Genomic DNA, 27,457 nt, shown 5'->3' on the forward strand with positions numbered 1-27,457 from the left:
GGCCACCACGATAAAGAAGGCTAGAAACAGACACTAGTCCAACAGAAATAATTTTCTCTTTCTTGCATATCCTCCCACTCATAATAAAATATACTTTTCCATATTACACATCAGCTGTTTGCAATGTCTGAGACTGAGTGCCTGGGCTGTGATTTTTTTCCCCCCAGCAGGAAACTAGGAAATGAGTCATAAAACATTAATACTGCCTTAAAATAACTTAGGATAGGGTGATCCCAAGATGAACTCGAGTTGAGCACCAGAGGGAAGGAAGCTGCACCTCCAGAGGAGAAATTTCATTAAAGAGGACTTGGCCTTTCCCACGGAGAGCTCCGGGTCTGACTTCTTGAGACTGGGAGGGCTGTATCATGCTGAGTGGGAACTCTGCACTCTGGCTGCTTCACACATGTGGGGAACACTCGACTTCTCAGAAACAGAAATAACTGAAGAAGTGAGGCAAACTTGATTCTAAACAAAGGGATTCTAACCCATCAGCTGGCCCACTTATGAAGTATTTTTAAGTTTCCACAATCTCAACTGAATTTAGGACTTCACTAATTTGGACATGTAATAAGTAGGCTGGAATATTCAATAATGGTTAAGGGCATAGATTTAGGAGTCACACAGTCACACAGGTTAGAATCCTGGCTTTGCATTTAATTAGCTGTGACCTTGAATAATATATTCTTTCTCTCTCTCTCATTTCTGCTTTCTCTCATGCAGATCTGGGACAATAGTAATTATAAAGTCATTTTGAGAATTAAATGAGATAATGAATGCAAAATCATCCGTCATTTAAAAGTAAAGCCATAGTCACTTTCATAAATTATCATAATCTTTCACTCTACTTATTCTAAAAAGTCCAATTTTCCATTGTATCCCCTTTCCCCAAGTTATTTCTGGGAATACTAAAGAAAACACTTCTAGTTCTACAGAATACCCTTGGAGATTATTCTTCCTATAAAAGAGCTCTGTTCCAGACTTCTCCTGTAACCTCATACCATTGCAGAACTCACCTCTCTGCGGTTGGATCAGTTAAAATGAAGTCAGCTAGGCCACATAGTGCCTTTGTGTGAATCAGCAAAAATTGCCCTTTCCAGATAGGGTGAGGGTTTCAGGATCAGACAGACTAGACCTTTGGATGAATTAGAAAATAGAGTTCTATTTATCCAAATGAACTCAGCTCTACATCAGATTCACGGTTTGTTGAGGGGAGTACAGGATGACTTCAGCCCCCATTCCTTTTACCAGTCAGATGCTTTTGTGCAATAAAAAATCAATAGAGGCATAAGTAACTCTGGGTAGTCCCTGGCTGCATGCAACAGAAAATCCCAAAGCAATACTGGCTTAAGCAAATTAAAGGTTTCTTTCCTGCTCATATAAAAGGAAGAAGAGCTTCTAGGGTGGATCTCACCACTTCATAGCGCCATTAGATTTCTGCATAGTTCCTGTTTTTCTGTTCCACTATCCTAAATAAATAGCTTCCATTGTCAAGGTCATGTAATAATCTATAATAAACAGAGAGCTCGAACTATCTTATCCAAGTTTGAAATAGAAGAATGGAGGAGGGGATGAAGATGAGCATCACAAGGATACTTTGGCATAAATCTTATTGATCAAAAATTGATCATATGAGAGATTTTAGGTAACTTATCCAGGGCCATATATGGTGATACTATTATTGAATACAAGAGGACAATGGAATGTTGCAGGTAGGCAATTGGAAATTTTTCAAAAGGCTTTTCTTGCTCCTAGTTATACTTTGCTCAAAAACGCTAACAGTCTGACTTGATAGATTTTAACTAAATGCAGAGAAGAATAAGAAAACCATACTGCAGAAAGCTGAAGGCAGTTAAGCATGTGGGTTCTAGAGTCAGATTAACTGGGTCCAAACATTGGCAGTATGATAATTTCTTGGCTGTGAGACCTGGGCAGCTTTTGTCCTAAACTTTCAGGATATTTAGTTCCCAATCTTCAAAATAATAGGGTTGTTAGGAATATTGAAGATGAGCATCACATGAGACAATACACATGTAGCCCATTTAGTGCAGAATAGATGTATTCTCACAAATTTGCACTCTCAAAGGTATGAGAACAGACAGACTATGATAAACCTCTGGCCATGGTTTCTTGAAGATACCATTTATAAGAATGTTGGTCTATCCTTCCATTCTGCAGTGATGTTTATCAAGTCCTTCTTATTGTCAAAAGACTCACTAATCCCTACTTGCCTCTCTCTGTGTTGAAGGCCGTGCTGTTTCCTTCTTGATAGTAGAAACTTTCACTTCCTTTGGGGATGCTCCTAATCCTACCCAGAGGTGTAGTCTGAATTCCATTGTCCTGACAAGGTGATCACAAAGGTAGAAAGTACATCACTCAAAAAGTAATTTTTTTTCCAACTTGAGTAATACCATGCATGAGTTCTAAAATCTAGTCTGTTTTTCCATATTTTGGAAACACATTTCTCTACATCAACAAAGACAACATAGAGCTCGATCTAATTTGTAATTATAGCAATAAACAAATACTTCATATCTTAGTCTAAAAGCATCACAGGGTGACATCACAGTTTTTCTTTTCCTAAAAATCTATGGATGGAACTTGCTTTGTATCAGTAATAGCAAGTTTTTTTTTTCTGATCATAATCCCAACCTCCCATTCTCTAAAGGTCCCTGAGGTCTCTATCTGGAGAAACTGAAAACTGTCAACCACTTCCAAATTGAACTTCTGTTGCTTAAAGCAAAGAAAGGTCTCTTTCACTAGAGACCTCACTACAATATACTTAGTTCTCGCCAGTGATTAACATATGATAAGCATTAAAACAGTAGCTATTGTTCCTACCTGCATCTTTCCAACTACAAAAATTACTTTTCATAGCTTTGAATAAAGGGCTGGTGTAAAATAAAGTTGCAATATTGTAAAAATCATGATCATGTAAAAGTAAAGGTCCAATGTTAATTGCAAAAGACAATACATTCCTGTGAGTTTCCTTGTAGCCAGGACAAAGAAAGGAAACATTCCAAGCTTTATAACTAAGTATTCTCATTGTTCAAGTGAGCAATTTTTTTCACAGCAGTACACTCTAAAAGATATTTCCCCAATGGTCTACTATAGAAAGCACTGAGACATACTAATACAGTGTCCTTGAAAACTGATTTATAAAATCTTTACTAACAGGTTTCATACGTGTATTTGTTATGAAAACTAAGAAAAGCTAAAGGCATAGGGTTTTAGTGCAACTTAAGGCAATTCTAAAGGCAGCTAAGCTGAAGTGGAGGTCTGCCTGGACGGATGGGTAGATGTGAGAATGCAAGGGAGCTGGTGTAAGGCTTGTGTGTTAGGCCAGCTACCCCAAATATTCTTCCTTCTCCATTGTATGCAAACATATGACAATGAACTGTCTAGTAGCTATTTTCAGAGGATGTGGTAAAGACCAGAGGAGTTGTTGAGAGAGTTGAGGTATCTTTAAAACACCTCAACTTTATCTTTAAAATAAAAGGTGGAGGTATCTTTAAAAAAATAAATAAATTAAGTTTGCTGAGTGATTTAAATACAACTTTCCCTTTTAAAGTTTTTCTTATTGTAAAAATAAAATGCATACAATATATAAATGAAATTGGTTAATAAAGAAACAAATGACTTATGCTCCTGCAATTATATATTTGCATGCTAAATCACTTCAGTAGTGTCTGACTCCTTGCTACCCTATGGACTGTAGCCCTCCAGGCTTCTTTGTCCATGGCATTGTCCAGGCAAGAATACTGGAGTGGGTTACCATGCCCTCCTCCAGGGGATCTTCCTGACCCGCGGATCAAACCTGCATGTCTTGTGTCTCCTTCATTGGCAGGTGGCTTCTCTACCACTAGGATCACCTGGGAAGCCTCATAATATGATTATGTGGTGATTTTAAAATATATCCATAAGTTCTTTGATAATCCTCTTTTCAAAAGGGGGAAGCTGATTCCCCTCTTTTTAAGTGAGGGCTGGATTTAGCAACTTAATTCTAAGAAGTAGAATGTAGTGACATTGAAAACACATGAGACTTCCAAGCCTATGTCATGGAAACCTGTGGCTTCCTCCTTGCTCTTGGATCACTTGCTCTGGAGGAAGACACATGCCATTATTTAAGGATACCCAGGAAATCCTAGAGAGGCCCACATGATGAGGAACTGATGCTTCCTACAAATAGACAACCAGAAACTGAGACCTCCTGCCACCAGCCATGTGAGTGAGCCCTCTTAGAAGCAGAACTCTTAGTGTCAAATTTTCAGATGCCTGCGGCATTACCCCTTGATGGCAGCTTGACAATGACTTAAATAGAGACCCTGAGCCAGAACTACCCAGTGAAGTCATTCCCAAATTCCTAACCTGCAGAAAAATCTGAGATCATAAGTGCTTGTTGTTCCAAGCTGCTAAGTTTGAGAAGTAATTTAGTTATAAAGCAACAGGAATTTATATAATCACCATTAATACTCTCAGTTTATTTTTTCAATTCTCTATTTCATTTGTCTCTGCTCTAATCTTTATTATTTCCTTACTTGTGCTATTTTTGGGTTTAGCTTGTTCTTGTTTTTCTAGTTCCTTAAGTTGTAAAGTTAGGCTATTGATTTCAGATCTTTCTGATCTGTTTCTGCGTCTCTTCTTGAATCTTTGAAGTAGCTGGTTGGCGTGTATTGTGAGTGCAGACTGCTCCAAGTGAGGTCTTGAAGACCTCAGACACTAATTTCAGTTGAGTTCTGCTGCATCATTACTTACAAGTACACCAAAATTCAGACAGCAGGGACCATGGTCCAAAACACTGGGAAGCAAGACATGAGCTTACGAGCTTTATGACCATGAGTAGGGTCAAGGCTCATTTTTGTCAGTTATAAATTTATGGACTAATAATTCTTACCTTATAAGGAGGGTAGTGAGGATATAATTAAATAGGTTTAGTAAAAGTACAAAGTAAAAATATAAAGATAGTATCTGTTCCTAGAGCATGAGCATCGTGGAGGCAGGAAACTGTGCCTTTTTCTCCTTTCAATGAATGAATTCTGTAGCAGCTTTGACTGGGCTTGAATTCTATATAGAAGCCATGTATCTCCAGCATCTAGCAAATGATGGGCACTTAGCAAATGTCAATTTCATGAAAGAACCAATTACTCTTACCTTGAGTGATGACATGTGTGACCTTTGATAAGAGTTCACCATCGTGTCCCTCTGCTATGCTTCCCACTAGTGCGGTTCCTTCATCAACAGAAACTCCTCCGGGTCAGTTCTTTCACAGACAGAGCCAGTACCAGCACAAATGTTTGCCGTTATCTTGGGAGATGCTGTCCTACTGAGGTGGCTGAGAAGATGCAGGAGAAAAATCAGGAAGAGGAGTAGCATTTACTTGTCTGTGTTTCTTCATCTGCTTCTTGTCATCTTTCTTGCCTCCCTAACTCTCTCTCTCTCTCTCTCATACACACACACACACAGACACACTTGCGCGTCTGCTCTCTTTCACTGAGAAAGACACACACGCACCTCCCGAGTATTACTTTTAGGCTGAAATCCAAAGTCTTCTCTTATCTGAAATTCACTGTGCATTTGCCACTTGGCAGAGCCTACAAACAGCTCAGTGGGTGTTTTTATAGTCAGCACTAAAAAAAAATGCCACACTACTAATAAAGTTTTCCTTATTGTTGTACCTGTTGGCAAGGGCAAATGTCTGGGGAGATTGACTGCCTGAAAGCTTCATTATGCTCCAAGAATATTTTTGATAGAATTTCAACAGCTCCTGAATGACTGTCAACTTCACCATGTGACTTACACCCCCTATACCCCTCCTTAATTGGTCTTCAAACTCACAAAAACATTCAGGTCAGTTGTTGAGCATCTGAATCTTTTCAAGTAATTAGTAGGTAGAATTACCAGATAGCAGACAGTGTTTGCTTGTGATCTATCAATCAGGGGTAATTGTCATCTGGAATGGTCTTGTAACCATGTTCAGGTTAAAGTGTTGGGATTTCCCTGGCAGTCCAGTGAAGACTCCACGGGTTTGATCCAAGGTCAGGGAACTAAGATCCCATATGCTATTCAGGGAGGCCAAAAAGTTAAAAAAAAAAAAAGTATCAGTAGAAAGTTTATTACTGTCTTTTGTTTCCACTAGGTTGTGAGTTTTCCCTTTAAAATCCAGACTCAAAGTAAGACAGATATTTGGAACACGAAAATTTCAAGGGAAAAATTTCCCCAGCACCCTCAAATATAAAAAAGCATTTAGGCATCATTCCTCAAAGACTTGATAGGGTTATATCAATTCATGTATTCAAGGCAGATATATAGTATCTGATGAATGTAAGATGGACATTAAGCCTTTTACCAAGCAAAGTTCCACTTTGCCAGCTAGGTTGAGGATAAGCAGTGGTGCACATAAAGGTCTTCTAATGCTAACACTTGACTACTAATATTGGTGGCTGCAACAACCATTAGACTTCTTTCTTTTTGGCAACCCATGAACCTGTTTTTCTTAATTCTTCACTGAACTGTTTTTTAGCTCAAGATAGATAGATGTGCCAAAACGACAAAGTGTATATTGAATAGACAACGTGCCTAGATTTACAGAGCACTGGCTCAGGAACACATTTTTCCATTAGCAGAGCCTGGGTCTTGGCTGCAAAGTTTTGTGACAGCTCTTGGGATCAGTCCTGGGTCAAGGTGCTGTGAGGTCCAGCTGACTGCTTCATTCTCAGAAATACCTTCCCTCTTCGAAGTCCCCTTGATTGGAAAAAATCACTCCTTGCTTTATATTTAAAGACAGTGTCCCCTTTTCTTCCTTCTTTTCTTTTCCATTTTTTTTCTGACTCACATATAGAACCAAGATGTTGGGTTCCAGAAGCCCATATGCTAATTCACAGATGGTTTTGGGTGATAATTTTTTTCCTTTCCATTTGAATAATTTAGGTAATGTGTTTTTTTTTTTTCAATACAGAATAAAAAACAACATTCTAAATAGACATCAGTGTCATATGGTACCTTACAATGTCTTCAGGTACTGCAATCAATGTGGTTTGGATACAGATTTTACTATGAAGTTTTTCTTGGACTTACTTTCTTGAAGAGTTCACTTAAGGATGAATTCTAAAATGCTGCTGATACAACAGCTCGTATTTAACATCTTTTTCGAATTTATATCTAATCAAGATAAATATTGCAACAAATTCTCATTATAGGTAAAAGAACAAGTGGTATTGGGAAAAAGAGTAACTTCCTTATAATCTTAGAACCAGTACATTCCATTAATATATTTTAAGAAAGCATAATCAATTTTTTTTTGTTGTTGTTGTTTTTTTTTTGTTTGTTTTTTAATTTTATTTTATTTTTAAACTTAACATAACTGTATATACCAAAGACAAATAAATGTTGAATGCCTATGACAAGTCCATGTGAAAACACATTTCTCTCCTTGCTGTTATGTTTCTCCCCCAATAAAAATTGATTATGCTTTCTTTATAAGAAATATATACTTTCTTTTTTATATTATAAGAAATATATACTTTTATATATACTTTCTTATAAAGAAAGCATAATCAATTTTTATTGGGGGAGAAACATAACAGCAAGGAGAGAAATGTGTTTTCACATGGACTTGTCATAGGCATTCAACATTTATTTGTCTTTGGTATATTATCATAGAAATGGAGACTGAAATTTGAGAAAGTAAACCCGCTGGAAACTTACCTCCATAATGTGCAGATGATTAAAAGTCTTGCCCCCCCGCCACCCCACCGCATCTCTTTTATTAAATGGCCATCAGCCAATACACAAGTGATCTCTGTAACTTTGCATATAAAGAACAGCCAATTCATGGTATAACTAAGCTTCATTGCATAAGTCCTACTCTGTTGAGGATTTCTGATAAATTCTGAGGCAACCTGACAGATGTGTCATAATGTCTAATCCCTTTAAACACCCAGAGCTCTCGGAAAGCGGATGTTTTAAAAAAGCAAATTGGAAAGCAAGCTGTTTTTGTATTGAGCTTTCTTCTCCACTGTCCACACTGCCCCTGAATCCATTTTTCTGCAAAGTACTTGGGGAGAGGCAAACCCAGGCATTTACACAGTGATAGCAACCCATTCCAGAGTTCTTGCCTGGAGAATCCCAGGGACGGAAGAGCCTAGTAGGCTGCCGTCTATGGGGTCACACAGAGTCGGACACGACTGAAGTGATTCAGCAGCAGCAGCAGCAGCAGCAGCAGGGAAGTGAGAGCTAGATGGTGTGTCTTTGCATCTGAAACCATAAAGATACAAAGACATGAACCTAAATGAGCTTGCCTTTCCCCCAACGAACCCCCGACGGCCTACAATTTTACTAAGGAGATCTCCTTCAGCCCAGCTACTCAGTGGCAGCATGCTTGCATAACTGAGTTAAAGAAATGCATCCTGGATAGGGGTCTGGGAAGGCCAGAGAAAAAAGTGGGGATAGTCTCATAATGAAAGAAATAAGAGCTGCCCCCCAAAGATCCTTTCAAACCTGCTCCGTGTTTTGGAGCTCTGTACCAGATTTCTGGATTGCATAAATCCATGCTCAGTGATGGCACGCTGCCAGATTCCATGGAGGCCGGGAGTTGCTTTCACGGAGAGAAGTGACACCCTCAGAATTGCACACATTTGTGAGGTCTGCTTCTCAGACATTTGGATTACTGCCACGAGGAAGGGAGGGAGGAAATTGGGCCAGTATGCATTCTGTTACAGACCAGCCTTTTGGATGACAGAATTCTTTCCAATCAAAATGCCATGGATTACTCCCTGCTGTGAGCTAATAGGGTGCTAATTAGCATATTTCATTTATTTACTTAACTGGGATAGAAACCATTGGGCACGTGGCCCACTTAGAATGGTTTCCTGGGGAAGCCATGAACTGCTCTAAGCACTACCTCCATGCGCTAAGAAAATCAGTTCACAGAAGCAGAGCATTGGGCCCTCTCCCGCTGCCCTCCCCCTCTTCTTTCCTTCACCCCTCCCTTCACCTCCTCCAAATGTAAGCACAGAACACAGACCAGGGCTTGAGTCTGACCCGGTCTCACTTCAGTGAGAACCTGAAATGAGGAATGAAATTTGCACAGCCATTTCCATCTCCATGGATGATTTTTGGCAATCTTGAGGACCACTCTTGACTTGCTGCTTCACCTGTGATAATGACTCTTGGGCATCAGGGGATGCAAGGGCTTCTCCTGATCTCTTCATCACTCCCTCTTTCAGACCGAGAGTCAAACTCACACAATGAGTGAAGATGGTTGCTGGGTTCCAGAACCCTGTCTGGACTGTTATTTGGGGAATCTTAAAACGCCTGTTTGCCATGGTTTCCGCCTTATTTAGGGAAGAACTCATTGTACAATATGTTTTAGATACTTAGGCATTCCATGTCTGCTCATCTTTCTAATGGCATATTTTCTTTGTTCAAGGGCAGACCATTAGCAACACACAATGAAAACAAAGCAGCCAAAACTCACTAAGCAAAGAGAGTTGGATGGGCATTTCAAACTGCTTTCCCTTGGTGTGGAGGCCCATTGCATGGAGCACTAATGCTGAGAGGCGGGAGTGCAGGCAGCCAGTGCTCTCCAGAGAATTTTTGACTGGGCAAAGGCTCAAAAAGCAGACTCACTCAGTCGAAATATTTCTTGATAACTTGGTAGAAATACATAGGTGTAAAGGGTCTTGTGGTGTTTCTGCAGAAGACTGTTTTCCAAGGACTCAGTTAACAGCACCATAATCCACTCTACTGTCCAAGCCTGACAATCTCGGAGTCATCCTGAATATTTCTTCTTACCCTAGTAAGTCACTGAGTTGTGTCAATTTTACTTCCTGGCTGCTCTCGGCCTTTATAGTCTCTCCTTTTTTTTTTTTAATTTGATCACTGCCTAGGTCAGTGTTAGGTCACCTGTCACCTAGACCTTAGCTACTCAAAATACATCCTATGGACTGGAGCATCAGCTTCAGTGGAGAGTTTGTTAGAAATTCAGGATTCAGTGACTTTCACTCCCAGGACAAATCAGAAAGTGCATTTTAACAAGTCCCCCAGGTGACCTGAAAAGTAAAAGTGTTAGTCACTCAGTCGTGTCACACTCTTTGTGACCCCATGGACTATAGCCTGCTAGGCTCCTCTCTCCATGGAATTCTCCAGGCAAGAATACTGGAGTGGGTTGCCATTCTTTTAACCAGGGGATCTTCCTGAACCAGGGATGAAACCTAGGTCTCCTGCATTGCAAACAGATTCTTTACCATCTGAGCCACCCGCAGGTTAAATTTGCGGATTACCTGAGTCAAGCCATCTAGTATCCTTCCACCATCCATTTCCTCTCGTTACACTTCCCTTACACTTTTTTTATAGCCCATAGATCTGATTGTGTCATATTCTGCTTGAAAGATTCCATACTTCTCCATTAAACACAGAATGACATCTTGGAGCAGAAATGATATTGTAGTCCCTGATATAAGGTAGCCCCAAGATATAACTATAGTTTTGTGTACAGAACATAGTTTCTGTGTCATGGTTTTTTCATATGGTCTGAGGGTGGAAAATGTTTCTAGTCAATTCTAGGAGAACCCAGTCACTTGATTTTCTCTGTCACTTCACATTTAAACTCAGTCATGATTTGCTACTTTTTACATTTCACCTCACCATGGCATCAAAATTCCAAAGGACTTATAGTTTTGTGTTATCATCTGGAATTAAATTAACCATTTGTGGTGCCTTTCCCTGGAGCATGGCCATTGCTCCATGTGGTGTCTGCTAAGCAGCCATACTCACATGGTTCCATCCTCTCCCTGCTTTTATAGTCTCTGCTGCTTTCTCTTGTGGCACTTTGTGAAAACCAGGGAATCCCCTTTGGGCCAGCTGGCTTTCTCTCTTTTTCAGTTCGTTTATGAACTTGTCTCAGGGGACAGAAAGATTTCTCTGTGTTTTGTAGCTGAGAGAGCTGTAGTGTGGCTGCCTGGATCCTCTGGAACCTAGACTCCCCACAGCCATGTCTCTTTTTCTCTAGCATCAGTGCCTGCACACCTGAGGTTTCTAAATCTACTTTTGAGGACTTCTTCTCACTTTTGCCTCTCAAAATTTTGCACTGTGCCTATTGGAACCATTATCATCTGAAATGACACTTATCTTGGTATTTTCAGGTTCTTTTCAGAACACCCTCTTCACCTAAATAGTGTCTAGGTTCTCAAGAAATAAATGAATAATAATAAGATTCTGACATATACGTATAAAATGCTTTGTGCATTACACAGCTCTTTAAAATTCTCCTCCTCCCTCAACCCATTCAATTTACACAGGTAGGTAAGCTAGATGTCTCAGGCAATTATTCCCAGATGAAGAAACCTTATTTTAGAGATGTTAAATAACTTTCCTAGCATTACCTGATGCCTAAAAACTGGAGGGAAAAATAACCTTGAAGCCTTCTGACTCTGGATCTACCAATATTCCTTGCAATGTATCTTACAGAAAACTAATTTCTGGTTCTTCCCCTCAACTCACATGGTTTTTATGCAGATCACTTACACTCCCTGCACCCATGCCAATCACATTGTAAAATGCTTATGAGAATGATACTCTCTACTAGATAATTATGATGTGCTTTGAGCCCCCTGGGAGACAGAAAAACTCTAGGTAGCATTTGCATTTCTCAATTTTGTCCAGAAATTTTCTCCCCCTTTATTTCTACATATCTTATTTTCTCTCTTAGGTATTATGCAACCTGGCAGGCAAGAATTCTTTCCTCACCTTCTTTTATTTCTTCATAATAATTAATGCAATATGGGGTAGATAGTTGGTAACTAGTGATTGCTTACCAGCTTAATAAATACATAGAATCTTATTCATGTATTTGCTGAACCATGTGAAAGGCTCTATATCTCTGTGAAGTTTGCAATATGTCTTGTTGCTTTATTCCAAAATATCGTAATTTTAATATAACAAGCTGTTTCTTAATTTAAACCACTGGTACTCAGCTTCAGAGCTGCAGCTGTATCTTGCCAGAGGTAACATCAAGTGTTCTTGTTGAGGGCAACATCCTTCCAAATACAGCTGAAAAATTTCACATATTCAGCAGCAATTTATTATTCTCTCATTCAGGAATTTCTTACTTCAGTCGTTCTGACATAAATAACTTTACTAATGAATGAATTTACTTATTCCCTCACTGATTTGTTTCAACTTTTCTCAGAGTGCTTCTTTTGGAAATCCTACCTAATTTCTCAAGTCTTGATTTCATAAAGCCTAAAGCCTTTTCTCTTCATCTCAAATTGATGCGATCTTCTCTTCATAAAAATTCATCATATTCTAGCATTTACATACCTTTACCGTTTTCCTGATCAGGACTGAAGTTCCTCTAAGAGTAGAAACAGTATGTTGCTCTCTCTTGACCCACAAAATGCCATACATAACTGTCCAGTAACTCTCTGTGTTTGGTTAACTGAAACAACAAGACATTCTAATTTTATTTTTGAACACAAAAATGGGATTATTCCTTGCTGGAAATATTATGACAACTACTAATTAACATTTTAGTGTTATAGCCTACTTTTCCTAAGATTTCAACCTAACCACTGAACCTTCCAAAAATGCCAGTGAGTATGCTATTTGCAAGAAAATTACAATAAGAAGAAAAGAAACTCTGATCTCAGTTTTTTTTTTTTAGTGCTAGGTTGCTCTGGGCTTAAGTGATAGAATTTATGAGTCACTCTAAGTTGTTGGTCATATACTAATACAATTATTTATATGCTTTCATTGCTAAGGTTTTAAATTGTAATTGTATCCACGTCTGGTATCCGTTCTGCTCCCCTGAGCATCCACCTACTATCTACTGGAAAATTGCCATGAATCTTAAGAACTAGTAAAAGGCAGTCTCACTGAAGCCCCAAATCAAGAAAATATTTTTACTTATAGAAGGAAAACTACCTTTTAAACTGGACACCATGAGTTATAAAATACATTACTCTAGTGAATACACTTCAAAATGAGATTGGGACTACATTTTCTTTCTTTTTTTATTTAGGTATGATTGACAATACTGTGTTAGTTTCAGGTGTACAGCATAGTGATTTGATTGCTTTTTTTTTTTTTTTACAGATTATATTTCTCTATGTATTGTTATAAGATACTGGGTGTAATTCCCCATGCTATAGAGTAAATCTTTGCTACTTATCTACTTTTTGTATAGTAGTTTATATCTGTTCATCCCATACCTTTCTTCCCCTCTTGCCCTTTTGTACTCACACTTTTTTTTTTTTTTTATCTCTGTTGGGACTACATCTGCAATGTTAGGAAACACACTGAATAACAGTTGTGACTATCTTCCATATATTATATAAACGAGAGAGGACATATTCAGGGCAACTAGTACACAAAGTAGTGTAGTTGTCAAGGCTGCTGAGTTAGTGCAGAGGTATAAATTGGCTGCGGTATCCTCGATTTACTCAGAGTAAGACCTGATAAGAAATGATGTGAAAGTAGGAACCAAACTCTTAGGTCTAGCTCACTTTCCAAAGGACCAACCTGGTCACAACATCTCTGAATCTCACTGTTGTGGATTGAATGTTTATCTTCTAGAATTTGTATATTGAAACCCTATCCTCCAATGTGATAGTATTAGGGGCTGGGGCCTTTGGGAAGTATCAATATTAAGATTAGACAAAGTCATGATGATGGAGCCCTCATGATTGTTATTATTGTTCTTATAACAGTCATGGGACAGCTTGTTTCCCCACTCTGCTCCCTGATGTATGAGGATGCAATGAGAGGTTGATGGTCTACATCTCAGAGGAAGGATGTAATCAGAACTTGTCTAGGCTGGCATCCTGCTTTCAGATATCTAGGCTCCAGGACTGTTAGAAATAAATTTCTATGGTTTATAAGCCCCTCAGTCTATAGTACTTTATTAGAGCAGCCTGAATAGACTAAGACTCTAGTGCCTCTTATTTGACAGAATATAAAGGAAAAAAAGAAACTATTTGGAAAACCAAAAGCATGCATCAAACCACATATATCTCCTCCCACCTTCTTTCTGGGGCTTAGTGGTATGTGTGGTTTTAGAAGAAAGCCGGATCATCTCTCATGAAACGTCCAGTGTGGGAACTTCTTTTAAATGATGCTCTCATTCCTCAGCTTATCCAAGGATTTCCTAAAGGTCATTCTGGGGACGTGTCATTTCCTACTGAATGTGATACAGGAGGAAAGGGAGGAGATTATAGGGCTATAAGCTACAGTTGCTGTTAAAGGGAGTATTGTATTTTGAGAAGTGCAGTGAGTTATATGAGTCAAGGATGTGGCCAGGTTTGCTGGCTGCAGGAGTTGGGCAGTGAAGTTATTCTTCAAGAATACAATTTATAAAAATTGTTATTCTGAGGATGGTGAGCAGTACATGGGAAATAAAATCTTGGAAAGTTTTAAACAGTTCCTTTATGAGCTTAAAAACCTTCTAGGAGCTGCAGTTTTATGTTCTATAGCACAACAATCCATGGAAGCAGAAAACTCTTCATTAATCAAGGATGGCAGTGGCAGGTTGGTGGAGGTAAATTCTCCCTCGTATTCTGATTTCCAAAATGTGGCTCTTATCCAGTATTTTGAGGGTTCTTGAACTTACGAAATTAAAAAGGAAAAGTGCTCAGAGACTGATAATCCTCCCCGCCTCTTGCCCAGGATTCTAGGACGATCTTGCCTGCTACAGTCTAATAGCCTTCAATGGGATGAGCTGAAAGGCAATATGGTATTTTCAAGAATCAGAAACCCAGAAGAACACCAACTCAATTGGAAATAGACATTGTCAGAATTGAGTTCCCCATGCCTACTTCAGCATATTGGAGAGGACATGACATTTGGAGTGAAAAAAAATAAGATGCAGGAGTGGCCTATGAATCCAACCAGCTAATATAAAATTACTGGAGAAAAATTTGCAAAACAGCAGAGAGTAAGGGGATAGAGGACAGAGACCAATAAACCGTGAAGTGAGTGGGTGGTTTGGGTTGCCTCAAAGTCACTTGTTGTTGTTTAATCAATATGTTGTGGCTGATTCTTTGAGACTCCATGCACTATAGTGAGGCTTTTCTGTCCATGGAATTCTACAGGCAAGAATACCAGAGTGGGTTACCATTTCCTCCTCCAGGGGGTCTTCCCTATCCAGGGATTGAACCCATGTCTCCTGCATTGGCAGGAAGGTTCTTTACCACTGAGAGGCCAGTAAGCCCCAGAGTTACTTACTCCAGACCTTAAGACAATATAGGCCAAACTCCCTCCCTAGAACTTTCAGTGAAAACATTATATGCCAGTGTTTTCAAATACACATGTCTGGGAGTCGACCTAAAGGTGATGGCAGCAGGTAGTTGATAAAGGCTCTGTCTCATGGGGTATCAGCTAGACATGGCACATTCACATATCATCCAATAGGCCATGTCTTCTTGGTTTGAGTGATGATTTGAGATGTTCAGTGAGAACTGGATGGTTTTAACTTGAATGGTCACCCTTTACTCATCATCAGATATAGGTGAGGCAGCAGGTGTCCTGACTGTCTTATTTTGTAAAGACTATATCCCTTTGAAGCTACCAGATCACTGGGAGCTGGTAATGTTCACAGTGGTAATTATGAGTTTCTTGGAAGAAGTAGAACTCCGATTTTGTTTTAAAAGATCTGGGATCCATGTAGTGTGAATGAATAGCTTGATGGCCTCTTTCTCTGAGCTGGTGTCCATATACTTATTGAGCATCTTGTTCTTGGCTTTGGAGAGACACAAAGCTTTGGAGAGACTCCAGCACAACACAAATTTTGTATTATTTGTATAATTATATTGCCACATTGGGCCAAATCCTCAGGAGTTTTTGCTAAACAAACCTATTCAAGATGCTTCTGAGACTTGCCGTTAGAGCAGAGAAAATTCAGTTCTCAACAGAAGCAAATACTACTGGCATCAGACAGCTGAGAATAAAAGAAAGCCTGGATTTTCCAGAACCTGGGTCAAGATACCCTGACTAATAAAAGCCTAGAACAAAGGGACATGTGAGCAGCAAGTTATGGGAAGCCCTAGTTTCTTGCTATCTCAGCTGGAGGACAATGATTTCTTGGATTGGTGATATCTCAGGAAAAGAGCAAGGGGCTTAGGACAGGGTAGGAAACTGGTAAAATGGCCTAGAATTTGGTCTTTATACGTGCCATTTGATGCTTTTGAACTGTGGTGTTGGAGAAGACTCTTGAGAGTTCCTTGGGCTGCAAGGAGATCAAACCAGTCGATCCTAAAGGAAATCCGTCCTGAATATTCATTGGAAGGACTGATGCTGAAGCTAAAGCTTATACTTTGGCCACCTGATGCAAAGAACTGACTCATTGGAAAAGACCCTGATGCTGGGAAAGATTGAAGGCAGGAGGAGAAGGGGACGAGAGAGGATGAGATGATTGTATGTCATCACCGACTCAATGGACATGAGTTTGAATAAGCTCTGGGAGTTGGTGATGGGCAGGAAAGCCTGGTGTGCTGCAGTCCGTGGGGTTGCAAAGAGTCAGACATGACTGAGCAATTGAACTGACTTACCTGCCACTAGCCCTGAGACTGGCTATTCATCTGTGATGCAGGCCCAGGCAGCTGGTCAGTCTGAGCATCACCCTTCCACTTCTGGTAGATAGGGACTGGAAGCCATTTCCTCTTGTCTCATTGGCCAAACTGGGTTACGTGCTTATCTTTGAACTGATCACTGTAGTTTCACTAAGGAAGATGAGTTTCACTAATGGGATTAAGTTAATCAGAGCCCTTTATAGATATTTAAACCACTAATTACTTTTGTTAATTTGAAATAAAATATATATTGATACTTAAACATACTCATAATTTTTAGTATAGCTGCATTAAAATACAGAATAAATCTTAGTTGCCTATTATTTCCATGAAGCACTAGGTAAAGCATTAAAGACTTGCCAACTTGGTTAAATTATTTTATATAAAATATATTGATGGCTGAAACCACCTTGAAGATTTTGAAAAACATTTATTTTCAAATAGATGCCTGGTTATCAAGATGTGACCTATGTGAAAACCTGCTTTGAAACAAGAGGATGGAAGAGATAAAGGTTAAAAGATCCTTTTGTCTCTACAATACTAGGAAAAAAATAAGAAATATTCTTCATTCTTCCTACCACAAAACAAATAGTAAAGCCACACAGTTTAACATAATGTCTTAGTCCATACAAGCTGTTATAACAAAATACTATAGACCAGATAGTTTACAAATGACAGAAATTTTCTCCCTCTCAGTTCTGGAAAGTCCTGATAAGAGTTCTCTTCCTGGTTCACAGCCAGTGCCTTCTCACTGTGTCTTCACATGGTGGAAGGGGAGAGGGAGCTCTCTAGAGCCTCTTTTATAAGGGCACCAATCCCATTCATGACGGTGCCACCCTCATGACCTAAGCACTTCCTGAAGGCTTCACTTCCTAATACCATCAACTTTGAGGGTTAGGATTTCAACATATGTATTTTGAGGGGACACATGCAGACCATAGCACATAGTTTTTCTCCTAGTAGATGATCTGATACTATAATCTATTAAGGTATGCATGCTCAGCTGCTCGGTTGTGTCCTACTCTTTGTGACCCCATGAACTACAGCCTGCAAGGCTCCTCTGTACATGGAATTTTCTAGGCAAGAATACTTAAGTAGGTTGCCATTTCCTACTCCAAGGGATCTTCCCAACCCGGAGACTGAACCCACGTCTCTTGCATCACCTGCATTGGCAGGCAGATTCTTTACCACTGTGCCACCTGGGAAGCCTATTATCTTAGCAGGGAATGGGAATCCAGAGGGAACTGGGTTTTGATATCTCCTCTGCCACAGACAAGCTGGGTTATTTTGGTTAAATCATTTCAGACCTTTGAACCTGTTTCCTTATCTATAATATGTAGATAAAATGCCTACCCTCCAATTACCTCTGCCATGAAGATCAAATAGGGAGGTAATATGTCTAGAAGTATAAGATAATATGTCTAAACTATAAAACTGTCTAAACTGTAAAGGACTTTCTGAATGTATTCTTATTACTAATACTATTATTTGACTACTAAATTTATTCAAAGTGAATTTGCAGCCTTGACTAAGTTATTTAACATTTTTCACTCTTATTTCCTGTTTTTAGACTATGAGGGTTTAAATCATATGAGCTCTAATATGTCTTTCAGCTCAGCTTTGGGGTCTTTTAATTATATCTTTTCTGATAACTATTGAATGCTGCTTCCTCATTGGACAGAGAGGTAGGGAGGCATAGGTTTACAGTGGCCAGCTGTGGACAGTGATACTGTGAGTCAACTACACTATATTTCTGATACATTTCTTTGGAATTTTAATGATCGTAATTGCAATCAATGTAGAGTTTTCTTTGATGCCCTGAGTTGTTTTAGTTTTTACATGCAGCGTTGGGTATATAAAAATTTGTAAGTTCGTTTCTGGGCATAAGTTTTGAGAGAGAATGTACGCAATTCAGAGAGTAGATGAGTTAGCCAAAGACATTCAATTTAGAGGCAATTTCAGGAACCGAATCACATATCTTGATCTCCATGGAGCAGGATTTGCAGTTATTATATTCTTAGTTTTAAAGGAATAACTGAATTAGTGAGAAAATGACCTTCAAAACTAATGAGAGAGGGTTGCCTTTGATAGGTTTTGAACTATCTAGACAGATAGGAAAAAGAAAGAAGATCAGAGAATTAGGACCTTGATACAGGGAGGTTTATTAACTAATAAAGGAGTGCTCTATGAGAATCTTACCTAGGTTTTCATTCCAGACAGAGCTTTCATTTGTTCATATTTCCAGACCATAAATACAAATTTCCTTGGCAGAGATGATGATGATGATGATGACTACTGCATAATGACAATAATTGCTAACATTCATCACTTGCTTATTCTTTGCAAGGCCCTAGTCTAATTCCTTTATATGTATTCTCTCCTTTGATCCTGAATAAAATTTAATGTTCTTTACCATCTGAGCCACAGGGAAGCCCATGGGTACGATTCTTTTCTCTTCATTCAGTTCACTTCAGTCGATCAGTCGTGTCCGACTCTTTGAGACCCCATGAATTGCAGCACACCAGGCATCTCTGTCCATCACCAACTCCCAGTTTACCCAAATTCATGTCCTTTGAGTCGGTGGTGCCATCCAACCATCTCATTCTCTGTTGCCCCCTTCTCCTGCTGCCTTCAATCTTTCCCAGCATCAGGGTCTTTTCAAATGAGTCAGTTCTTCGCATCAGGTGGCCAAAGTATTGGAGTTTCAGCTTCAACATCAGTCCTTCCAATGAACATTCAGGACTGATTTCCTTTAGGATGGACTGGTTGGATCTCCTTGCAGTCCAAGGGACTCTCAAGAGTCTTCTCCAACACCACAGTTCAAAAGCATCAATTCTTCGGTGCTCAGCTTTCTTTATAGTCCAACTCTCACATCCATTCCTGGCTACTGGAAAAACCATAGCCTTGACTAGATGGACCTTTGTTGGCAAAGTCAAGTCTCTGCTTTTTAATATGCTGTCTAGATTGGTCATAACTTTTCTTCCAAGGAGCAAGTGTCTTTTAATTTCATGGCTGCAGTCATCATCTGCAGTGATTTTGGAGCCCCAAAATACAAAGTCTGCCACTGTTTCCCCATCTATTTGCCATGAAGTGGTGGGACCGGATGCCATGATCCTAGTTTTCTGGATGTTGAGTTTTAAGCCAACTTTTTCACTCTCCTCTTTCACTTTCATCAACAGGCTCTTTCGTCCTTTTCCACTGTCTGCCATAAGGGAGATCATCTGCATATCTGAGGTTATTGATATTTCTCCCAGCAATCTTGATTCCAGCTTGTGCTTCATCCAGCCCAGTGTTTCTCATGATATAATCTGCATATAAGTTAAATAAGCAGGGTGACAATATACAGCCTTGACATACTCCTTTTCCTATTTGGAACCAGTCTGTTGTTCCATGTCCAGTTCTAACTGTTGCTTCCTGACCTGCAAACGGGTTTCTCAAGAGGCAGGTCAGGTGGTCTGGTGTTCCTATCTCTTTCAGAATGTTCCACAGTTTGTGGTGATCCTCATAGTCAAAGGCTTTGGCATAGTCAATAAAGTAGAAATAGATGTTTTTCTGGAACTAGCTTGCTTTTTTGATGATCCAGAGAATGTTGGCAATTTGATCTTTGGCTCCTCTGCCTTTTCTAAATCCAGCTTGAACATCTGGAAGTTTACGGTTCACATATTGTTGCAGCGTGGCTTGGATAATTTTGAGCATTTTTTACTAGCGTGTGAGATAGTTTGAGCTTTCTTTGGCATTGCCTTTCTTTGGGATTGGAATGAAAACTGACCTTTTCCAGTCCTGTGGCCACTGCTGGGTTTTCCAAATTTGCTGGCATATTGGGTGCAGCATTTTCACAGTATCATCTTATAGGGTTTTAAATAGTTCAACTGGAATTCCATCACCTCGATTAGCTTTGTTTGTAGTGATACTTCCTAAGGCCCGCTCTTCGTAGGTGAGGAAAATGAGGCACAGAAGTGTTAATCACCTTATTCAAGAACATGCAATAAATCATGGCAGAGCTGAAATGCAAACTCGTATGACACTGAAAGCACACTTACCCAGCTGGCTCTATCACTTAATGCTACCGCCAACAATATGTAAAACTACTCCTATTTGTATTTTTACTATTCTAGACATGTCACCCATTAACTTACTTTATCTTCATTACAACCCTATGTAGTAGGTACTATCATCATTACCTGTAATCTTATAGATATGAAAAGAACAGAAGATGAACTCTAGAGTTTGTCCTCTTAGCTATTGTACTCTTCCAACAATGTTTTTAAAAGCAGTAATGGAAAACTTAAAAATAATACATACAAGTACTTGAGAGATTTTTACAAGCTAGCTACAAAATACTTTTTGCACATTGCCTTTATTATAATCATACTAGGTGTGAATAGTTTTTAATCACATTTTATAAAGGATAAAATTGAGACTTAGAAAAATTAAGAAATTTTCCTATTATCTCATTAATCTATACTGTTGGAACCCAAGATTCAAGACTTTAGGTACTAGCCCCAAAGCCAAACTACAGCACTGAATTAGTGTCTATGACCATAACACTTCTTCACTCTTTCATTCAACAAATATTTATTAAGCACCTATGTATTGTGTGGAGTTTCCCAGATGGCCTAGTAGTAAAGAATCTGTCTGGCAATGCAGGAGATGCAGGAGGCATGCAGGAGACCTTCAGGAGACATGGGTACTATCCCTGGGTTGCGAAGATCCCCTGAAGTAGGAAATGGCAACCTATTTCAGTATTCTTGCCTGGAAAATTCCCTGGAGAGAGGAGCCCCAGTCCATGAGGTCAAAAAGAGTCGGACACAACTGAGCACACTGAGCTTGCACCTACACGTGTATTCTGTACCAAGAGATACCTTCTTATGTTTTCCCAGGTGTGTTGTAAAATAGAACATAACATTTTCTCAACCACAGAAAGCCTCTGGAAGAATGGATAAATGGTGGCAAAGATGTTCAAACAAAATGCAGTGGTAGTTTGACAATGATCATTCTAGGCTTGATCTCAGAAAATATTTAAATTAACTGTTTCCATTTTAAAATGAAATATTTAAGTTCACAAGTAGCAGCAAAAAAAAAAAAAAAAAAAAAAAAAAAAATCCCAGAAATGCGTATAAAAACTGAACAGGATGTTTTAATCACAAATCTTCCCACAAAGAGACCTCTCCCCATTTCAATAACTAAGTCTGTGAAAATCAAATGAGATTACCTACTGCAGTGTTTTGAAAGTATGTTGAATAGCTTCTCCCACTATTTCACTTGCAAAGTGAATGCTAATTGGATAAAGCCAAGGTCTTTGGGATGGGAAATCTTGCTGGGAGTAAGGAGTAACAACAATTATAAAGCCAGTTACTTTAAGGATAGCAGATGTCACACAGGCTGTCCTAACTGACGAGCCTTTGTGTGATCAACTGTATCCTTTCTCTTCTTTTGACCTTTTATTTACTTCTGATATTTTCTACCTGCTTGAATGCACTGGACTTTTCATTTCACGGAAACGAGTATCATGGCAAATATTTACATTTATTTTGTAGAGATAAAGCTAGTTGTTTTTCTTTTGAGTTTTAAGACCAGAAGTATTTCCTAATTGTGCATTAGTTGTGAATATACAAGTTTGTTGAAACTTCTGTAACTAACCAAAAATGGCAGAAGTACGGCTCCCTGGTTAAGGGTGTGTATCAATCTTCCTCTTAATTTTCAACGTGGCATTTTTACAGTGCAACATAGTACCTGCAAAAGTAGGTTTTCAATTTATGCTTGTTGAATTGGAATTCAAAATTTTAATTAACACAATTAACATAAAATGAAATGCATGCATCTTAGTTATTCATCTGGTGAATTTTGACAATTCTTTCCAACTCTGTAAGTGCTATCCCCACCAAAAAAAAAAAAAAAAAAAAAAAACCCCACAAGAATCATTTTCATCATTCTGAAAGTTTTCATGCCTCTTAGTCAATCCCTAGCCTATACATGAGTTCAACCACTTCCTACTTCTATCTCCATAGATTAGTTTGCCAGTAATTAGAATTCGTATGAATGAAAACATGCAGTGTATTTTTACATCAAGATTCTTTTTCTCATCTTAATGTTTTTGAAATTAATTTTTGAAATTAATTCAAGTTGTCATTTGAATTTGTACATCATTATTTTATTACTGAGTAGTGTTTCACTTTATGAACGTAATACAATTTGTTTATTCATTGTTTCATTGATAGACATTTTAATTGTTTCCAAGTTTCAGCCTATCGACTGTCTAGAACAAGCGTTTTTGTGGATAACTTTTATTTCCTCTTGGTAAATACCCAGGATGAAATTCCAGGTTATAGGATGAATGTGTATTTAACTTTATGAAAAACTGCCAAAAGTTCTTCAAAATGATTGTGCCATTTTGCATACCAACCAGTATGAAAGTTTTAGTTGCTCCTCATCCTCACCAATATTTGGCATTTTCAGTCTTTCAGATTTTATCCATTATAGTGGGTATGAAGTAGAATCATACTGTGGATTTAATTAGCATTTTCCTGATATTGAGCACTGATGGGTGCTTATTGACCATTTGCTAATCTTTTTTTGATAAAGCATCCCGGCCTTTTGCCTTTAAAAAAAAAAGTTAGAGTACAGCTGCTTTACAATATTGTGTTAGTTTCTATTGTACAGCAAAGTGAATCAGCTATATGTATACGTATATCCCTTTTTTTGGATTTCCTTCCCATTTAGGTCATCACAGAATATTGAGTAGAATTCCCTGTGCTATAACAGTAGGTTCTCATTATATAAACCATTTACTTTACACATAGTATAAACTATGTACTTTATACATAGTTCCAATAGCTTATGTATGTCAGTCCCAATCTCCCAATTTATCCTACGTTTCCTGTCCCTCTTGCACTACACCTGTATCTCTATTTCTGCTTTGTAAATAAGATTGTCTGTACCAATTTTTTTCAGGTTCCACATATATACCCTTTTTAAATTTGTCTCTTTTTTTTTTAAGAATAAAACTATCTCTATTTGCAAGTATCGTGATTTTGTATATAAAAAAACCACATGGAACATACTAAAGACATGCTGAAGCTAATAATAAATTTTAGCACAGTTACAGGATCAGAGGAGTTCTTTATATAATTTTTATGTGTCTACATGCCTTTTTCAAATGCGTATTCCAAATATTTTTTCCCAGTTTGTGGTTTGCCTCTTCATTTTCTTAATGGTGTCTTTTGATAAGCAGAGCATTTTCATTTTGATGAGTCTAACTTAACAGTTTTTTCTTTAAATGTTGTTGCTTTTTGTGTCTGTCCAACAAATCTTTGCCTAACTCAAGATTGCAAAGACATTCTCTTGTGTGTATATATTCTTTTTAGAAGCTTTATGGTTCTGGGTTTTTTGTTTAGGTCTATCATCCATTTTGGAGAAGGAAATGGCAACCCACTCCAGTGTTCTTGCCTGGAGAATCCCATGGACAGAGGAGCCTGGTGGGCTGCCGTCTATGGGGTCGCACAGAGTCAGACACGACTGAAGCGACTTAGCAGCAGCAGCAGCAGCATCCTTTTAGAATTAATTTTTGTGTATGAAGTGAAATAGAGAACAGGGATTCATGTTTATTATTTTTCATAATAATTTTTCATAGTCATCTAGTTGTTCCAGAAACATTTGTTAAAAAGATCTTTTGTCTCCATTAATTTTATATTGAGGTAAAAAATCTATTGACCTTAATTGTAAGGGTCTATCTCTTAACTCATTTTTTTCACTGATTTGATAGTCTATGTTAGTACCACACTAGCTAGGTTATTATGATTTGTAATAAATCCTGAAATCATGTAATTTAAGCCTTCCAACTTCTTCTTTTCAAGATATATTATTCTAGATCTATTGAATTCCATATAAAAGTTTAGAATTAACTTGTCAATTGCTTCAAAAAACTCTACTGAAAGTTTGAAAGGGATTGCATTGAGAATCTAGATAAATTTTGGAAGAATGGGTAGAAACATTATTGAGTCCTACAATCTATGATGTGACATATCTCTCTTATCTATTTATATCTGTATTTTCTCAGCTGTGTTTTATAGTAGTTGGTATAGAGCTCTTGCACATTTTTATTAATTTTTTGTTTTGGAAGTATTTTATGTTTTGGAAATCATATTTCTAAAATTGCATGCTTTAATTATTCACTACCTGAATACAGAGAAGAAATTGATTTTTAAATATTGACCACTGTGTATTCTATATAAAATTCACTTATCGACTATTGTCATTTGTCATTTTTTGTAGCTTCCATAGGGTTCTCTAAGTACACAATTATATTACTTGTGAATTTTTCCAATTTTACTATTTTTCAATATTTATCACTTCTTGGCATTTATCTTCCTTTATTGCACTAGTTAGAACATCCAATATTATGTTGAAAAGAAGTGACAATGGCAGTCACATTTGCCTTGCTTCCAGTCTTAACCTATAACCATTAATTATGAAGTTAGCTATAGGTTTTTATTAGACCCATTTTGCAAGATGAGGAAATTCCCTTTTATTCTTAGCTGACTGAGATTTTTTTAATCATTGAGAGCATTGTTAAATTTTTTCTGCTTCTATTGTAATGATCTTTTTTCCCCCTTCCACTTATTCTGTTATTGTGGTGTTTTATACTGATTGATTTTTCAAATGTTGAACCTAACTTTCATTCCTAGGAAAAACCCACTTAGTCATGATGTATATATATATGTATATATATATATATGTTTCTGGATCTCATTTGCTAAATTTTGTTAAGGATTTTTATATCCATCTTAAGGAACAATATTGGTCTATAATTTTCTTCTCTTGTCAAATCTTTGTTAGATCTTGATTTCAAGGTTTTGCTGGCCTCATAAAACCAGTTGGAGAGTATTACTTCCTCCTCTGTATGCTGAAATAAGTTTCAGTAAGATTAGGATTATTTCTTTCTTGGTTGTCTGATAGAATTCACCATTGAAGTTTTGTTTGTAAAAACATTATTTATTGCATATACAATTAAAAAAAAGGATTTTAACTATTTATCACAGTGTACCTAACTTCCATAAAGTTAGCAGCTTAAAACATTATATATTTGTTATCTCACATTTTCTGTAAGTCAGGAATCCAGACATGGCTTAGCTGTGTTTTCTGCTTCAGAATATCATGGGGGCAATTAAGGTTTTGGTCAGGACTGAGGGCTCATCTGTGGCTCAATTGGAGAAAGATCTGCTTCCAAGTTTGCTGCTAAGTCACTTCAGTTGTGTCCATAGTGACCATAGGGTCACTTGTGGTCACATGGTATTCTCCAGGCAAGAATACTGGAGTGGGTTGCCATACCCTCAGTGAGGGGATCTTCCCAACCCAGAGATCCAACCCATGTATCATGTCTCCTGTATTGATAGGTGGGTTCTTTACCACTGGGGCCACCTGGGAAGCCCACTTACAAGTTTATTCTGTTCAGTTCAGCTCTGTTCAGTCACTCCTTCATGTCCAACTCTTTGTGACCCCATGGACTGCAACCCACCAGGCTTCCCTGTCCATCACCAACTCCCAGAGCTTGCTCATGTCCATCCAGTTGGTGATGCCATCCAACTATCTCATCTTCTGTCGTCCCCTTCTCCTCTTGCCTTCAATCTTCCCTAGCACCAGGGTCTTTTCCAATGAGTCAGTTCTTTGCATCAGGTGGCCAAAGTATTGGAGCTTCATTTTCAGCAATAGTCCTTCCAACGAACATTTAGAACTGATTTCTTTTAAGATGGACAGGTTTGATCTCCTTGCTGTCCAAGGGATTCTCAAGAGTCTTCTCCAACATCACAGTTAAAAAGCATCAATTCTTTGGCTCTCAGCTTTCTTTATGGTCTAACTTTCACATCCATACATGACTACTGGAAGAACCATAGCTTTGACTAGATGGATCTTTGTCAGCAAAGTAATGTCTCTGCTTTTAAACATGTTACCTAGGTTGGTCATAGCTTTTCTTCCAGGGAGTAAGCATCTTTTAATTTCATGGCTGCAGTCACCATCTGCAGTGATTTTGGAGCCCAAGTGATGATCTTAGTTTTTTGAATGTTGAGTTTTAAGCCAGCTTTTCCACTCTTCTCTTTCATTTTCATCAAGAGGCTGTTCAGTTCCTCTTCACTTTCTGCCATTTTTACTTGTTTACTAATGCAATTTAGTTGTTTCCAGGTGGCACTAGTGGTAAAGAACCTGCCTGCCAATGCAGGAGATGCAGGTTCGATTCTGGTTCAGGAAGATTCCCTGGAGGAGGAAACAGCACCCCATTCTAGTATTCTTGCCCAAAAGAGCCCATGGACAGAGGACCCTGGTGGGTTGCAGTCCATAGCGTTGAAGAGTTGGATATGACTAAAGCAACTTAGCACACACACACAGAAGCTTCATTTCTTTGCTGGCTGTTGTCTGGAAGTTCTACTCAGTTTCTTGCTGTGTAAGCCTCTTTACCTGGTGACTTCATTAAAGCCTGCAAGAGAAAGTGTCTACAGAGAGAATGTGCTGGCAAAACAGGAGTTACAATCTTGTAACATAATCATGGAAGTGACAGCCCATCAGCTTTGCCTTATATTATTATTATAAGCAAGTCACAAATCCCACCCAATCCCAAAGGGAAGGAATGACATAAAATGAATACTAGGAAGTAGGGAGAATTGTTAGGTAATTGTTGGAGTCTGTCCATGACATATAGGGCCATTTTATATTTACTATTTATTCCTACATTAGTTTTGGCAAGCTCTGTTTTTCAAGGAATTTTTCCATTTCATCTAAGTTGTCAGATTTATTGGCATAAAGTTATTCATGCTATCCTCATTATCTTTTTAAATATTTGTTGAATGATATTCTAATTTTCATTCTTGATATTAATGATTTGCATTTTCTTTCTTTTTTTTCTTTAC

The 27,457-nt window shown here is 38.3% G+C and overlaps 1 long non-coding RNA gene across 1 annotated transcript; it reads right to left on the bottom strand.

The window, feature by feature from the left end:
- Positions 1-5,164: 5,164 nt before the first annotated feature.
- LOC129656175 (uncharacterized) lies at positions 5,165-16,673 on the bottom strand. Its single transcript, XR_008716246.1, has 4 exons — positions 16,539-16,673; positions 12,316-12,433; positions 5,896-6,056; positions 5,165-5,329 (listed from the first exon to the last, which is right to left on the bottom strand). It is a non-coding gene; the product is annotated as an uncharacterized LOC129656175 (long non-coding RNA).
- Positions 16,674-27,457: the final 10,784 nt, after the last annotated feature.

The sequence above is a fragment of the Bubalus kerabau genome, chromosome 6 (genome assembly GCF_029407905.1).
Source record: "Bubalus kerabau isolate K-KA32 ecotype Philippines breed swamp buffalo chromosome 6, PCC_UOA_SB_1v2, whole genome shotgun sequence".
Lineage (NCBI taxonomy): Eukaryota > Metazoa > Chordata > Mammalia > Artiodactyla > Bovidae > Bubalus > Bubalus kerabau.